Genomic DNA, 17,216 nt, shown 5'->3' with positions numbered 1-17,216 from the left:
AGCTATAAAAAGAATGAGATCATGTATTTGTAGCAAGATAGATGGAGCCAGAGGCCATTATTCTAAGCAAATTATCACAAGAACAGAAAACCAAATACTTATTAAGTGAGAGAAAAACTTTGAGTGCAAAAGAATACAAAGAAGGGAACAACAGATACCGGGCCCATTTGAAGGAGGAGAGTGGCAGAGGGGAAAGGATAAAAAAGCTACCAAGCAGGTATTAATGCTTATAACCTGAGTGGTGAAATAATCTGTACACCAACCCTTAATGAGGTACAATTTACCTACACAAAAAACCTGCTCCTGTACCCCTGAACCTAAAATTAAAGTTAAGACAAAAGAAATTGGAAGGAAAAATAAGTATTTTGATAAAATTTATCTTAGAAGTATAGGTTTGCAAAATCATCAGTCTTTAATTACTCCTAATATGTTCCATAGATTATTCACAGCTTTTTTCTGAAGTACTTTTGAATCATGTGAAGAAAATTACAGGATTTACATATTCAGAAATATATTCATCAATTTCATACTTACTAAAAAGGAAGGCAGAAAACATACCAATGAGATATGTTTATAGGATTTAAAAAACATTAAGATGAATTAAGAAATAATTTAAATTTCAGTTTAACACTAAAAATTATAATCTCTGTTTGTCCTGAAAAGATATTTTAGTTTGTATATTTCTTTCTGTTCTCTGATGCAGTTAAGACATACTACTCTAAAACACAGCATTTTGGCAGTCGAGGAAGCAGCAGCAGCAGAAGTTCGTTCTCACGTTCTTCTTGCTGCTCTCCCATAAAGCAGGCTATAAAAAATCATCTGAATCTAAAGTAGGTCATAGAAACTTTATTCCAGAGGTGTCCACCCTCCCTCTACCCACACATAAGGAAAGTATGAAGAAACAGGGCTAGACAAATTCCCCCCAGTTTATTGTCACACCCTTTGTTTTCCAATCACACTTCTTCATTACAGTCTATAAAAATATGCAGGTTTCCCTCTTTCTTACCATCTTGATTTGTGAAGGCTCCCATGTCACCCAAAATTTGTTCTAAATAAATCTGTATTCTTTTCAGTTGCTAATCTTTTTTTGATGCCGGGCCTTGCACATGAATTGGTGATGGGTAAAAGATGTCTTCTCTCCTACAGTTAAAAAATACATAAAGAATCAACTGCAAGTCTTTAAGGAGCATTTTCTAGAACTGTAGGCACAAAGGCACTGGTGCCTATAAAGATTTCAAGAGTGTGATTCAAACTCATTTTTATATTCAGTGTATGTTGTAAGGTAAAATTGTGGAATCTCTATTTTTTCTCTTATGACTTATTCTTTCATTCTTCCACAACTTTGCTGAATGTGCATTTCCACATATTGAACAACCATCATGATTGAATTATCCTTGCTCATCTGTCCCACTGTGTCTACATATTCTAGAGGAATGTGTCCCTGTGGATACACTAGTGAGGCCAATTACTTTTTGAGTTGCTTTACTCACTTGTGATATAATTTATGACTATGTTGCCTCTATATTATAATTCCTACATAGTCAAAAACAGTAGTACAATGAAAGCATCTGAAATTATCTGAAGTGCATATTTAATTCTCCTGCCATTTATGTATTATTTAATTAAAATAGCATATTTTGCATATCATCAAGTTTATTTTAGTATAAACATTTATCTTACATGCAACCTAAAGAATCTCCAGTTTATTTGCTGTATAAATATGGTGATATTTATTCAGCACTGTTAGGCATAGAGAAATTCATATAAGTAAATTTTCAAACAACTGAATCTTACCCTCTGTTAAGCATACACTTTCAGTACTTCGTATCATTACAAGTCTTGGCTGCTTAGAAGATCCTTTTTTTTTTTTGTTGGTGGAATGAGGTGTTTTCTTCAAACTTCTTGACTGGATTATGGATATTTGAAGTTTCAGATAATAACTCCAAGTAAGTGAGATTTTGCTAAAATTTGAATTATCAAAAATCATCTATCTTATAGACAGCTTATTTGACCTGATAGATATAATTATCTTACCCTCAAACATATTATTTTGATATATCTTATCCTTACCTACACTACTCAGATTATTAAATTAAGAAATCCAATATTGAACCACGATAAATAAGCCTCAGCATCACCCACCAAAACTAATTCTAATAAATTCTACCCTATGTTTAAAAACAAAAAATAAGGTTAAGAATTTAAGACAGAACATAGTTCAGCTCGATTATTTTTTTTTTCTTCTTTTAATTTTCTCTCCCCTCTTTGTCTTGTTACATTTTTTCTCTATTTTTACATAGGATCTGCATGCATGATTCAGTACTTGGTTTTCAGGCAGTTGTTATCATAAATTAATATAGACCTTTACTGCATTATAATAAATAATTCATCCAAACTCCAAGGGACTCAAACACTTTGCAGCTGTAATATTAATGTTAGTAAGAAACAAATAATTGATGTGGTAGCCATTTATGTTTGTTTGATGTTGACCTATTTGTTTCAATATAATAAGAGTTGAGCAAACTCATACCACAAATATCCAAAAGTAAAAAACATAATAAAATATGATCTAAACCATTTTCAATAAAATACAAACGTTAATTTACATTGGACAGTGTGAAATTATTTCGAATTGAGAAGAAAACCAGATAACAAAATACAGAGGACTTACTAGGGAGATTTCTACATGTAATGAATCCTGTGTCAGACACCCCAGGGATTTTTTACTTCTCATCATAACTCCACTTGCCTGTGAGCACCTTCAAGACAGAAGCTATGTTTTATTCAAAAGCTTATTCTCAGCATAATTCTTACATTAATAATAACAAATTAGAAAAAACATTGTTAATTACTGTAGGTGCTTTATTCATATTAAATTAATATACCCAGATATATCACTGTGGTCAACTATCTCAATTTAAAAGGTATAATTCGTTATCCAGAATAATTCCTTAGCTTAAAATTAAAGATGCCTGAATATGCTAGCTAAGTTGACATTTCCTCATGAATAATTGTCTGCCATGAAGAAATCAAAATTTTAATGAAGAAATGACAAAAATAAAATTGCTCATCTAGAGAAATAAGATTGAAGCTTAATGGTTTACTGAAGGCATACAGGAAAATGGCCCTGATGAATGGAGAAATGCAAATTTTAAGAGATCCAGGAGCAGAATGAGAGACTATTTCTGAAAGCACAGAAGAATTAGATGTAGAACACGAACATAACTTTCAAATGGTAAATGGTGATATTATTGACAATGGGTATATAAGTGAATAATGTAAACAGATGTAAAAAGAATTCACATTTATTATCATGTAAATTCCCAGGTGAGAAAATCTTTCTAATATGTAAAACAGAACAATGTAATTGTAAAAGTCCTTGATGTAAATTTCATAGATAAATTGTTGTACTGATTCTTCGTCTCTCACTGGGCATTTTTACTCTTTCTATGCAAAGAATATTTTAATGTTTTATGGAGATGTTATTCATATGATTGATAATCACATCTCAGAATTAGGAGTAATCTTATTTTTTAAAAGTATCATTTAATTAATCAGCAATACCATCTGAATGTCTGCTAGATACTTAATCATGTGTAACCAAGATTTCCAAGTGATGGTACCTGACATTTGATCAACTTTTTTTTTATGATTCTTGGTAGAGTTATCTTTAACTTAAATATTTCTGGCGATTTACAGTTAACCTAGTATATCAGTCTGGATCCCAGTAAGATGGTACATTCAAACAGAACTCACAGAATGCTTATTTAAAAGAACTAATTACAACAGTAAAGGGGTAAGGGAATCAGCAGTAACCTGCAGCATAACAGTTCTTAGAACTGTTTCCTAGGCCAAAAAGAATAAGGAAGGAAGGTGTTTGAAGAACTTACAGAGAAAGAGTTGTATAAAGCTGGCCGTTGTGAAAGAGGTAGTGACATTTGACTAAAGGATATGGCCAGATCAGTGTGACATTGAGCAGCAGAAATCAGGGAAATAGATGTTGTCATCTCTGTCTCCTCTCTCCCTTGGATCTTCTGTGTGGATTGGCTGAAACCCATGGAAAGAAGATTTCTTATTTTTCAGCCTATTGGTGTAGAAAGCAGAATGGAGAAGGCTGGAGAAGAAAGAGTACAGCTCACCCATTTTGCCCCTTACCATCTTATATCCTTTATCTGCTTGAGAATACTTCCCTATCATAGAAAATGCACAAAATATTATTGGCTCATCAACCTCCCTATAATTGTGGAGTCTTGGAATTACTCTGGTCATATTCCCACCTGAAACTTTAAGTTTCATTGGTATTTTTTGTAAGGTGCAAAGGGAAAGGAGTGCTTTGAAAATATTTAACATAGCTGCTACAGTCTCCACATGCTTTTCTGTTCAGAAAGCCCAATGAAATATTCATAAAATAAGTATGAAATAAAAAAAAGTTTTATATTTTAAGTTAATACTGTTTCTTCCATGTTACCTTTTCTGCCAGAGGGATTTTTTTCTAGTGAGGTGTACACAATTTTTCTTTCTTCTTGGGGTAACCCAAACCTTCTTCATTCCTGCATAATCCAAATCTTGGAAGCTAGTCTGTGTCAGTTTTCCACTGACAAGGACTTTTGTAAAAGGCAGTACTGAGAGATGCCCCTGGTAACCACGATGTAACACACCCTGCTACTTCAAGAACTCTCCTGAAACTGTTATTTTGTGGACATGCTGAGAGCAAACTGATCAGGGAGCAGACTCATCTCTTTATCCATTAGAAATCTGATTTTATTTATTTGGAATATTATTCTTCCATTAGGACTGGTCCAAGTCCACCAATTGTGGGAAGATGAGGCAAATTTTTTTTCTATTACATATTAAGTTTCATAAGAAGAACACTCACATCACCATCTTGACCTCTATACCTTACTCATGGAGGGAGTGGCAATAAATATTGGTTGCAGCTTCAAAGAATGTACCAGATATGGCAAATTTATGCCCAACCTCATGGTGTATTGTCTCCCAGCTTAGATCATACATGAGTAGACTACTTTACTGCTTCATCAACATGGCTGTTTCTACATGAGGAGTAATGATGAAAGGCAAGTTTCTGTAGAGGTGAGTTTACTACCACACTTTCTTTGCCATGAACTGTATACAATATTGTGTAAAATATCCAGGGTATTTTGTCAAGTGACTAATTAATGGTGGTTCTTACAAGAGTCATTTGTGTAGAAAAGGCAAATCTATACCTATGGTCCTGTATTTTCTTGATAGGACAAAAAGATTATTCAATCTATGAAAGGGGTACAGTGAAATCAGTAGACTCCCAGGTTGGTTCACCTATGAGATGATACAGGTTGGTAAATGCCCACTGGCTTCTGGTGTTACAGATTGGACACAGAAGTAAAGGTAGCTGAATACATAATTGTTTTAATTATTAACTGCTGTGTGACAAGTTACCCAAAAGTTTAGTGGTTACATCAACAACAAACATTTCTTATCTCTTTCCATGTCTGTGGTTCAGAAATGCTGGCTCAGGGTCTCTAATGGAGTTGCCATCAAATGTTGGCCATCACTACAATCACCTAGCTCTTTGTCTGGAGATAGGGAATCCAGGCCCAAAGTGGCTCACTCACATAACTGTTGGCAGGAGCCTCATTTTGCCGTAATTTTTGGGTGAGTTTAGAGTTGCTTTTAATTTAGAACGAGTTTAGCCTGACTAGAAAGACAGATCTTCTGTGGTCTGTACTGAACTTCCGTGATGTCCAATGTGGTCTCTTCATTCTGGCTGTTCAGAATCTCAAGGTCTCTTAGCCCTGTGTATGATCAGGAACTTGTTCAGTGTATAGCCTCCTGGTAGTTCTTTATTCAGCAGTGTGGAGAGTCAATACACATGTGCCCTTTATTGTTCGTCAAGGGGAATCCCATGCAGGTTTCCGGAGCTCTTTTTTCATTTGGCTCTTTCTTTGCTGATATTATGCACCAAAAATTTCATCTACTGCAGTCTTCCTGCACTCTAATCTTTGATGCCTCAACCCAGCAAGAGATGTATGCTCTACTCAGTTTTCTCCCAATCCTCAGCCCATTCTACTGTTTAAAAAGTTTCTCAGAAAACTAAGGCAAAAGGAAGAATAATTTTATTAGGTTTTTTTTCTTTTAAGGACTAGAGCCCTGGATAACCCTTTCCCAATGTCTAAAGTGTGGTTTAATATGTTTTGCCATTTTTATTTGCTTATGTCAGCTGGCACATTTGATACAAATAAATCCATCATAATCAAAATGACATTAGAGATCTCAGTGTTTTGTGGAACTAATTAGCACAGTTTTCCTCTTTTTCTTAATAGCAAAAAATTTTTTTGAGATGTAATTATTCCCATGGTATCTTTAAAATTCTATAAAATGGCATTACTTTTAAAGCATTTTATTTTTTAATTACTTTAAAAAATTATTTACCTTGAGTCACTCAATTATTTCATTTTCAAAGAAATTATTTCATATGTTTGATGTTTTATTCAAATTTTTATAATTTTTGTTTTTGTTAAAATTGTTTCTCTGCCATTTAATATATACTATTTCTACTTTTGTGTATTGGCATTTTCTTATTATTGTGAATTTGATTGACACCACTTAACAGTGTGTCTCAAATTTCTCTAAGGAAATTGAACAGTTTTTCACGTTTTAAACTGTTTTTGTAGATTACCATTTGTAATTCATTTACCCATATTGTTACTACATTTGTTCTTTCTCTGTGATTATTTGTTTGTTTTATGTTTGCTTGTACTAGATACTGAGTAAATTATTTTTGTTCTTTTTTTTCCTATGGAACTTTTTTTCTGTCTAAAGGTTCTGTCTATATTTTAGCTGAATATTTATTGATAATATCATTTGTTTTTAGTTTTGTATTACTATCTCTTTTATTATTATTTATTATTATTTTTCTTTAAGACAGAATTGTTCTGTTGCCCAGGATAGAGCATGGTGACAAGATCATTGCTCACTGCAGACTTGACCTCATGGGCTCAAGCAATCCTCCTGCTTCAGCCTCACAAGTGACAGGGACTACAGACACATGCCACCATGCCAACATAATAATTTTTTTTTTTTTTTTCTGTTTAGGTGAAGTTTCCCCATATCGCCTAGGCTGACCTTAAACTCCAGGACTCAAGCGATTCACCCACCTCAGCCTCCCAAAGTTCTGGATTTACAGGTGTGAGCCATGGTGCCTAGCCTCTTTTGTTAATTTCTACTTTATATTTTTGCTGGGAGAGTGTCTGCTTTCTGGGGTTTATTATCTTTCTGTTCTACATTCATAAAGTGGTTAAATTTTTCATTTACAGTAATTATATTTTAAACTATATGTATTATATTTCTCTTTTCACCTGTATCTTATAAGTTTTATATATTTTTATATATATAATTTTATATATTTTTACTACTATATATTTACTATTCATTTCTAAGCTCTTATGTAGCTAACATTATGTTTCTTTCCATTTCACAAAGCAGTGATATTCAGGCTGACCCAAATCACTTTTCAAGAAATTGTGTAGATTGATCATTATCTTCTAGAATATATCCTAAATACATCCAAGATTTGCCTTAGCTTAATTACTTTGCAGGCATATATTGATCTTAGATATCTTTTTAAGTTCTATGTTTTATTCTTAATATTGAGAAAATATCAGACTTAGACACTAGGCTGTCTTAATGTTATTCTAATTTCATTTTTTTGCTTATGTCGAACTGTACATCCATGAGGTTCCTAAATATCCCTTTATTTCTTTCATTATTGCCTCATCTTTATTTTCTCTGTTTGCTGCTTCTACTGTTAAAAGTTAATTGATTCACTTGACTTTGTCATTCATCTTTGTTCAATATATTTCTACTTGCCCTTTTTCTCCTATTTCTCAAAAATTAGTTTGTTTTTTACTTTATTACACTTTACTAAGCATCTGATGCTCTATTCACAGCACATACATCGAAGATATTGGTATTATTCATTTTATGATTATCCCTTTCATTTAAAAGCCATGTGAATATATGTATATTTCACCTCACATTGTTCCTACTCATTTCCTAATAACTTGATTTCATCCAGTTTACTATCCTCTTGATGCACATTGAGAATGCAGAGAAAAGATACTGTAACTTTTTATACATAAAATAGATTTGATATGAAAAGGGCCAAAGGGAAACATATGGATTAAACTAACATTTGTCCTGTCTACAGATGTTATTTAAGTGTTTATTCTGATTTATTTAGTACTTGTGAGAAAATATTAATTTCCTTTTTAGGAAATTTGCAAATAAAAGGAGATTTTCGTTATAAAATTATGGTTATGTTTTTACAGTGGCTGGTACTAGTTGTTCCTTTCCATGTTTAGTGCTTCCTTCAGGAGATCTTTTAAGGCAGGCCTGATAGTGCTGAAATCTCTCAGCAGTTGCTTGTCCTTAAAGGATATTATTTCTCCCTAGCTTATGAAGTTTAGTTTGGCTGGATATGAAATTCTGGGTTGAAAATTCTTTTCTTAAAGGATGTTGAATATTGGCCCCCACTCTGTTCTGAACCTAGGCATTGCCATTAAGGACATAGGCATGGGCAGGGACTTCATGACTAAAACACTGAAAGCAATGGCAACAAAAGCCAAAATAGACAAATGGGATTTAGTTAAACTTAAGAGCTTCTGCACAGCAAAAGAAACTATTATTAGGGTGAACTGATAACAAACAGAATGGGAAAAAATTGTTGCAATCTACCCACCTGACAAATGGCTAATATCCAGACTCTACAAAGGGCTTAAACAAATTTACAAGAAAAAAACAAAGCCATCAAAAAGTGGGTGAAGGATATGAACAGATAATTCTAAAAAGAAGACATTTGTGCAGCCTACAAACATGAAAAAAAGCTTGTCATCACTGATCATTAGAAAAATGCAAATCAAAACCACACTGAGATACAGTTTCACACCAGTTAGAATGGCAATCATTAAAAAAATCAGGAGACAACAGATACTGGAGAGGATGTGGAGACATAGGAGTGCTTTTACACTGTTGGTGGGAGTGTAAAGTAGTTCAACCATTGTGGAAGACAGTGTGGCAATTCCTCAAGGGTCTAGAAATAGAAATACCATTTGACCCAGGAATTCCATTACTGGGTGTGTATGCAACGAATTATAAATTGCTGTATTATAAAGACACATGCACATGTATATTCATTGTGACATTGTTCACAACAACAAAAACTTGGAACCAACCCAAATGCCCATCAATGATAGACTGGATAAAGAAAATGTGCCACATATACAGCATGCAATAGTATGCAGCCATAAAAATGAGTTCCTATCCTTTGCTGTGACATCGATAAAGCTGGAAACCTTCATTCTCAGGAAACTGACATAAGAACAAAAAACCAGACACCACATGTTCTCACTCATAAATGGGTGTTGAACAATGAGAACATATGGATTCAGGGAGGGGAACATCACACTGGGGCCTATTGGGAGGTGGGACGGTAGGGGAGGGATAGCATTAGGAGAAATACTTAATGGAGATGACTGGTTGACGGATGCAGCAATCCACTATGGCACATGTATACCTATGTAACAAACCTGTACCTTCTGCCCATATACCCCAGAACTTAAAGTGTAATAATTAATAAAAGAAAAAAATTAACAAAATAGACTGCTAGGTAGAATAATAACAAAGAAAAGAGAGAAGAATCATACAGATACAATAAAAAATGTTAAAAGGGATATCATCACTGACCCCAAAGATGTACAAATTACCATTAGAGAATACTATAAACACTCTATACAAATAAACTAGAAAATCTAGAAGAAATGGATACATTCCTGTACACATACACTTCCCAAGACTAAACCAGGAAGTAGTCAAATCCCTGAATGGACCAATAATAAGTTCTGAAGTTGAGGCAGCAATTAATAGCCTACTTCCAAAAAAAAGAAATCTCAGAACCAGATGGTGAATTCCAGGACAGCTGAATTTACCAGATATACAAAAAGGAGCTGGTACCATTCCTTCTGAAACTATTCCAAACAGTTGTAAAGAAGGGGCTCCTCCCTAGCTCATTTTGAGGCCAGCATCATCCTGATACCAAAATCTGGCAAACAAAAAAAGAAAACTTGAGGCCAATATCCCTGATGCACATCAGTGTGAAAATTCTAAATAAAACATTGGCAAATCAAATCCAGCAGCATATGAAAAAGTTTATCCACCACAATCAGATTATTTTGTTCCATGGGGTGTTTGCTTGATGTTCTATTCTCCTCCTTCCCCTAGGAATGGGGCTTCCTGAGAGCCAAACTGTAGTGACTATTTTTGCTCTTCTGGGCCTAGTCACCCAACGGAGCTACTGGGCTGGTGCTGGGGAAAAAGTCCTGTGATGTTATCTGTCTTCAGTTCTTGAAGCCATGGATACTGGCGTTTGCTCCGATGGAGGTAGTAGGGGAGTGAATTGGACTGTGAGTGTCCTTGCTTGTGTTGTTGTTTAGTGCACTTGTTTTGTTTTGGTTGGTCTCCAGCCAGGAAGTAGCAGTTTCTAGAATACATCAGCTGCAGTCTTATACGGAGGTTGCCACCTTGCCCTAGGAACACCTGGTTATATATTCAGGTTTCTCTGGTGGTGGTCAGGGCCATAGAGGTCCCAAGAGATTATGACCTTTGTCTTTGGCTACCAGGGTGGGTAAAGAAAGACCACCAGATGGGGGCAGGGTTAGGCATTTAGTCTATTCAGAAGCATTTTATTCTTGTTGATGCTCTTTTAAATAGAATTGTTTTCTGAATTTTACTTTGGATCACTAGTATATAAAAATATAATTAATGTTTGTATACTGATCTTGTACCCCACAACTTTGCTAAATTCATACTAGTTCTAACAGTATTTTTGTGATCCTTAGAATTTTTCAAATATAAGGACATGTCATTTGCAAATAAAGATAAATTTATTTCTTGCTTTTCAATCTTGATGTCTTCAAGAGGATTTTGATGGTGGAGAAGAACCAGGTACTGTCAGCTAGCTGAAATTGTACAGTGAAAGACGTAAATCAATGGTTGAAGTTCTGATTAAATGAATATCATTTAATGATAGGTGCACTGCAAATTCTGTCTCTAAGTTGCTGACTTTTTACTTAGTCTTCCTTAAACTTCCTCTATTTAGAAATGTCATTAATCTAAGAGTTTGAAAAGACACTGAACCTTCAGTGGAAGCAGATCAGATCAGAAGGTTATAGGTTCACAGGGGCATTGAACTTATAAGACCATAATTTATATTTTGCTGGCATAGCCAAAAGATTAAAATAGATGGCATCACAGTATCATGCCATAATGACAACATGTATATATATGTGAGTATATAATACCCTTATTATTAATTTTATAAAAAGTCATCAAAATTAGGATGATGAGGAAGGAACCATGAAAAAAGAAAATACAAGGTTTTCTGTTTTCTGCTAGATATTATTGCTCAAAAAGTTTCAGCAATGTATATATTCCATGGTTTAAGTGTAAATTAAATAACTACCATACATACAAAACCCATATTGCAATAGAGTTTCTAAGACATTACCCAAGATATTATAAAACTAACTTTTATTGTTGTCCTTTTTAGACAGAACTTTTAAGCATATTCAATAAGTATAACATGCTACTTTTTGCCAGTAACTTTCAGTAATTTCTCTTCACTTTTACCTTTGGAGGCAGGATAAGGAAATATTTAAAGTTATGCTACCACAAGGTACCCTACACATTATCTTTTTTCTGTGGCTACTCCTTGGCAGCTATCTGCATGACATGTGATAGACTTTAATCCTAGGTTTAATAAGTCCATTTCATGGTTATAACATAAAGCTTTCATGAAACTGTATAAGGAGAAATGACTAAAACTCACCCATGAGATAAATGTAGAAGTATTGGGGGAAATCTGCATTTTCCTGTTGCTGATAGTTTTAATTTACCAGACAGACTTGCTTTTAAATTACATAATTTTTAAAGTTTCATTCAAGTAATTGAAATAGAACTGAATTCTAAACTTAAAAAAAGTTCACTTTACATAACATTAGTCTTCCCCCCAACCCCTATCTAAAAAAGAATAGACTACATTTAATATTTAAAAAGAAAAGAATGCCTTCTATTTGCATATCAAATGTTTAAAGCACTCTTCACACACTATCTTGATCTACTAAAAATTCTTGCGCCTTAAATTAGTGGCTAATTATGATTTTTAATAGACCCTAAAGTTCTCAAAGCCTAATAGTATGTTTTTAATTTGCTTTACTTTTCTTTTTAAATTGTCTTTAAAAAATTATACTTCAATGTTTCACAAAATGTGTGGCAAAACATTATTGCAGCATCCCTTACTATATGTTCATATCTATCCATTTGACTAAGCATAGAGGTACCAATCTGTTAGGTAATTATAAAGTCTCTTCTTACATGCTTATAATACTCACCTCAGATTTATCCATTCTGCATTAAGTAGTTATTAATTAAGCTACTACAACTTTAAAATTTAATTAGGTAGTGCTTATGATAAAGAATGTAGCTGCTGAGAAAAAATTGCATAGCTGCTGATAGCCTGTAGCCAGCTTGGCAGCGCACAACTGCACTGTGATTTGTGCCCATTGGGCATTAACAATTTCAGGGAATGTTAGCATCAGATGAGCTCATTCTGTCACCATAATGGAACAAGACAACACAGCACAAATGCAAACATCACAATGACAAATATCCTTCTCTCCTGGCGAATGTGAATGACTACTGATTCTTCCCCAGTGACAATTCCAGCCCAACTTAGCATCTCCCACCTCCTAGCCAAATTAATAGGATACTCAAATACAAATTAGTTCTACTACCTGACAGTACCCAATCCCAAACAAACCAATAGTTCCTATAACTTTCCCCAAAATTACCCATCATGACTAAATTTATAATAAATCTATCATAAGTCTCTCTTACTTAATTCCCTCCCCACAATTTCCATGATGCATGATTTTCCTTACTGTAGCAAATTAATATAATAAATATGAGTGACTAAAATAGATATGTTTCTGGTGGTCTTTGGTCAGTGGGATTCATATATGGAAACATACACATATTTGGGTATGTATATTTAGAGGTACCTGGAATGACAGAGGGAGATACAGATACAGACAGGAAAAAACATATTCTGGTTTTATGGAAAGAACTTACCAAATATTTAAGAAGTGCTAGATGAACACCTGGACACTTGAATAAAATTAATGGAGAATAGCAATTTTCTGGTGTTATATTACATTATAATATAACTAGGATTGGGTTACTCTGTATGATTTGGAAGAGACAGCAAAGCAAAGAACCCTATATGAGCTTTGAATTTTAAGAAAGTGAATGTCTATCCCAGGAAAGCATTATCCTTTAAGTGCTGCAGACTCTTAGAAAAGCACAAACAGTTGTCAATCCCGATTACGCAGGTGTTTTCTGAAGATCCTGAGCCACTGGAGGCTCCCCTGGAAGTTTTTTCTTCACTTTTTATTCAGGTCTGTTAAAAATTTTGCTATTTTCAAACATGATTTTTCTTTGTTCCTAATGTTTCTATGTAACTGTAGCCTTTCAGGCACGCAATGAGGAAATTGGCCTTCAGACCTTATTTTACCACTCAGTATTTGTAGTCACTGTGCTCAAATAGTGTTTTCAGTCAGCTCTCATTCCTCCTTAGTTTGAGACTAACCTGAGTCTAATTTGCTGAGGGTCCTGGTACCATTTTGAATTCTTCTCAGATCTTTTCTGCTTCCATCAATTTGGCTTGTCACACTGACATCTGGAAGATGAGACTTTTGATGCCAAACACTTCATCACCAGCTTCACTTCAAATCACTCACTGCTGTGGATGAAATAAATGGTTTGCCAATAAAGTGTTTGGCTTCTTGTTCTCTACCGCTTTACCAATATTAACTAGTTTTCTTCAACCTCCCAGGAGCTCTCGAATTTTCTCAAGGCTGGAGTCACAAGGACAATGGAGATTTATATTTCAGTAGGAATCAACCAACTTAGATTGTGCCTGTATATAAGTGTTAATTTTAATCCTTGATTGATTTTACTGGTTCAGCTAATCTAGGTGGACTTTATGAACAGATATAATCATATGTATAGGCAAATCCAATATTTTCTTAACTGAAGAAAATGACTTTTTATCCAGTTTGTCAGTCTGTGTCTTTTGATTGGGGCATTTAGCCCATTTACATTTAAGGTTAATATATTTATGTGTGAATTTGATTCTGCCATTTTGATGCTAGCTGGTTGTTTTGCCCATTAGTTGACACAGTTTCTTCATTGCGTCGATGCTCTTTACCACTTGGTATGTTTTTGGAGTGGCTGGTACTGGCTGTTCCTTTCTATGTTTAGTGCTTCTTTCAGGGGCTCTTGTAAAGCAGGCCTGGTGGTTATGAAATCTCTGAGTAATTGCTTGTTCATAAAGGATTTTATTTCTCTTTCACTAATGAAGCTTAGTTTGGCTGGATACGAAATTCTTAGTTGAAAGTTCTTTCCTTTAAGGATGCTGAATATTGGCCTCCAATCTCTTCTGGCTTTTAGGGTTTCTGCTGAGAGATCCACTGTGAGTCTGATGGATGTCCCTTTGTGGGTAACCTGACCTTTCTTTCTGGCTGCCCTTAGCATTTTCTCCTTCATTTCAACCTTGGTTAATCTGATGATTATGTGCCTCATGGTTGCTCTTCTTGAGGAGTATCGTTGTGGTCTTCTCTGTATTTCCTGGACTTGAGTATTGGCCTGCCTTGCTAGGTTAGGGAAGTCCTCCTGGATAATATCCTGAAGAGTATTTTCCAGCTTGAATTCATTCTCTCCATCACATTCAAGTACACCAATCAAATGTAGATTAGGTCTTTTCACATAATCCCATATATCTTGGAGGCTTTGTTTGTTTCTTTTTACTCTATTTTTTCTAATCTTGCCTTCTAATTTTATTTCATTGAGTTGATCTTCAATCTCTGATATCCTTTCTTCTGCTTGGTAGATTCAGCTATTAAAACTTGCGTATGCTTCATGAAGTTCTAGTGCTGTGTTTTTCAGCTTCCATCAAATCATTTATATTCTTCTCTAAGCTGTTTATTCTCATTACCATTTCATCTAACCTTTTTTCAAGGTTCTTAGTCTCTGGAAACTGTTACAGGAATGCAGGTTGTCTAACTAATGGAAAGCTGTGAAATATACTTGTAGCACAGATTTGTTTTTGAGTCCACTTATGTTTGTAGCAAAGATTTCAATAACATTCACTTCTTCTTTTTTCTTTTTTTTTTTTTTTTTTTTTTTTGAGACAGAGTTTCGCTCTCGCTCTTGTTACCCAGGCTGGAGTGCAATAGCGTGATCTCGGCTCACCGATACCTCCACCTCCTGGGTTCAGGCAATTCTCCTGCCTCAGCCTCCTGAGTAGCTGGGATTGCAGGCATGCACCACCGTGCTCAGCTAATTTTTTGTATTTTTAGTAGAGACGGGGTTTCACCATGTTGACCAGGATAATTTCAATCTCTTGATCTCATGATCCACCTGCCTCGGCCTCCCAAAGTGCTGGGATTACAGGCGTGAGCCACTGCGCCCGGCCTAACATTCACTTCTTTTCCTCATAAAATAAATGGGCAACCCATTCTTGATTAATTAAATAATACCTGGTAAATGAAAGGATTTAAATGATTTTTACATTGTGAAGGATTCCTAATTAGTATTTATCTTCATAATTATCTGTCCTGTTAAACATTTAGCCATCAGTAAATGAAGCCCAGTAAGATGGGTTCACAGAATACTGACAGTGAAAAGTCTAGTGGGACAGTAGCTTCTCCAGGAAATGCACTGAATTAGATTCTATAAGGTATCCTATCAGATTTATAATTTTTAAATAAACCATTTAAAAGGAGACAACTTTATTGTTTACGAAAATGCAATAAAAATGGGAAAACACAAAACAAACAGCATAGTCAATAGTTTTTTAATGAAATAAAAGTTAAAGCCAGGCGTGGTGGCTCACACCTGTAATCCCAGCACTTTGGGAGGCTGAGGCGGGTGGATCAAGAGGTGAGGAGGATTGAGACCCTCCTGGACAACATGGGGAAACCCTGTCTCTTCTAAAAATATAAAAAAATTAGCTCAGTGTGGTGACACATGCCTGTAGTTCCAGCTGCTTGGGAGGCTGAGGCAGAAGAATTGCTTGAACCCAGAAGGCAGCGATCATGCCACTGCATTACAGTCTGGGCAACCATGGGAGACTCTGTCTCAAAAAAAAAAAAAAAAAAAGAAGAAAAAAGAAATAAAAGTTATATAAAATCAGTTCTTGTGAAATAGAGAAAACTTAATTTTAGATATTCTTGTGATAGTAAAGATGGCATAACAATGTGCCAGAGGCATGAGACACTTTCTAGTTGATTTTAAGTACTGCAGTTTTATTTTCTCAATTTACAGTTTTAAGTAATACTACAGAGAATGTAGTGGGTTCATTAACTACAGTAAATGAAAACAAAAACATTCTACTGAAATAGGCATTTTTTAAAAATCATCTTTTCAGTCAGGATAACTTTACTCTCTGCATCTCACATTCCAATATGTACTGCAGACATACCAAGATGCACCTAGTAGGAATGTTTTAATAACAAAGTAAACAGTAAGAGTGATACCTTTTATCTAATGAGTGCTTTATGCCTTCAGTTATATCTTGCTAGATCATCAAAGCAGAGAGAGAAGAAAGACTCCTGTTTGTTGAGACAAAAACTAAACAAAAGTTTCCCTGAGGTCAGGAGAAATAAGGGTGACAAATTGAAAACTATTGCCACTACATTTTTCCTTAGATAAGGGGATTCATCCTTCTGTTGTAACTTAATCTACACCATGGAATACTATGCAGCCATAAAATAGAATGAGTTCGTGTCATTTGCAGAGACATGGATGAAGCTGGAAGGCATCATTCTCAGCAAAGTAACACAGAAATAGAAAACCAAACAGGGCATGTTCTCACTCATAAGTGGTAGCTGAACAGTGAGAACACATGGACACAGAGAGGGAAACATCACACACAGGGGCCTGTCATGGAGTGGAGGGTAAGGGGAGGGAGAGCATTAGGACAAATACCTAATGCATTTGGGGCTTAAAACCTAGATGATGGGTTGATAGGCATTTTTATAGATAGAAAATTGGAGAACAAAAACCACAATGGTTTTTTTCTCTGGAGCAAATTGTCCTGCTAC

The 17,216-nt window shown here is 34.8% G+C and overlaps 1 long non-coding RNA gene across 2 annotated transcripts in view; it reads left to right on the top strand.

The window, feature by feature from the left end:
* LOC118143697 (uncharacterized) overlaps positions 1-17,216 on the top strand; it is a 294,611-nt gene that overhangs the window by 167,041 nt on the left and 110,354 nt on the right. For both annotated transcript variants that reach the window (XR_013524047.1, XR_004728032.3), the window contains one exon: positions 7,093-7,183. This is a non-coding gene — a long non-coding RNA (uncharacterized LOC118143697). The remainder of the gene's footprint in view (positions 1-7,092; positions 7,184-17,216) is intronic.

The sequence above is a fragment of the Callithrix jacchus genome, chromosome 11 (genome assembly GCF_049354715.1).
Source record: "Callithrix jacchus isolate 240 chromosome 11, calJac240_pri, whole genome shotgun sequence".
NCBI lineage: Eukaryota > Metazoa > Chordata > Mammalia > Primates > Cebidae > Callithrix > Callithrix jacchus.
Note: the sequence above shows the minus strand (reverse complement) of the source record. Positions and strands in the feature narration are given on the sequence as shown.